Source organism: Bison bison, unplaced genomic scaffold (genome assembly GCF_000754665.1).
Source record: "Bison bison bison isolate TAMUID 2011002044 unplaced genomic scaffold, Bison_UMD1.0 scf7180017864035, whole genome shotgun sequence".
Lineage (NCBI taxonomy): Eukaryota > Metazoa > Chordata > Mammalia > Artiodactyla > Bovidae > Bison > Bison bison.
The window spans coordinates 5,384,539-5,385,018 of record NW_011494607.1 but is presented as its reverse complement, the minus strand read 5'-3'; the positions used below and the strand labels follow the sequence as shown (position 1 = coordinate 5,385,018).

The 480-nt window shown below is 40.8% G+C and overlaps 1 protein-coding gene across 1 annotated transcript in view; it reads left to right on the top strand.

The window, feature by feature from the left end:
- The window catches only part of SNX14 (sorting nexin 14), an 85,456-nt gene that overhangs the window by 82,034 nt on the left and 2,942 nt on the right, over window positions 1–480 (top strand). The window lies entirely within an intron of this gene.

Genomic DNA, 480 nt, shown 5'->3' with positions numbered 1-480 from the left:
ATTTTGAGCATTACTTTGCTAGTGTGTGAGATGAGTGCAATTGTGCAGTAATTTGAGCATTCTTTGGCATTGACTTTCTTTGGGATTGGAATGAAAACTGACCTTTTCCAGTCCTGTGGCCACTGCTGAGTTTTCCACATTTGCTGGCATACTGAGTGCAGCACTTTCACAGCATCATCTTTTAGGATTTGAAATAGCTCCACTAGCTTCCATCCCCTCCACTAGCTTTGTTCGTAGTTATGCTTCCTAAGGCCCACTTGACTTCACATTCCAGAATGTCTGGCTCTAGGTGAGTGATTACACCATCGTGATTATCTGGATCATGAAGATCATTTTTGTAGTTCTTCTGTGTATTCTTGCCACATCTTCTTAATATCTTCTGCTTCTGTTAGATCCCTACCATTTCTGTCCTTTATTGAGCCCATCTTTGCATGAAATGTTCCCTTGGTATCTCTAATTTTTGAAGAGATCTCTAGTCCT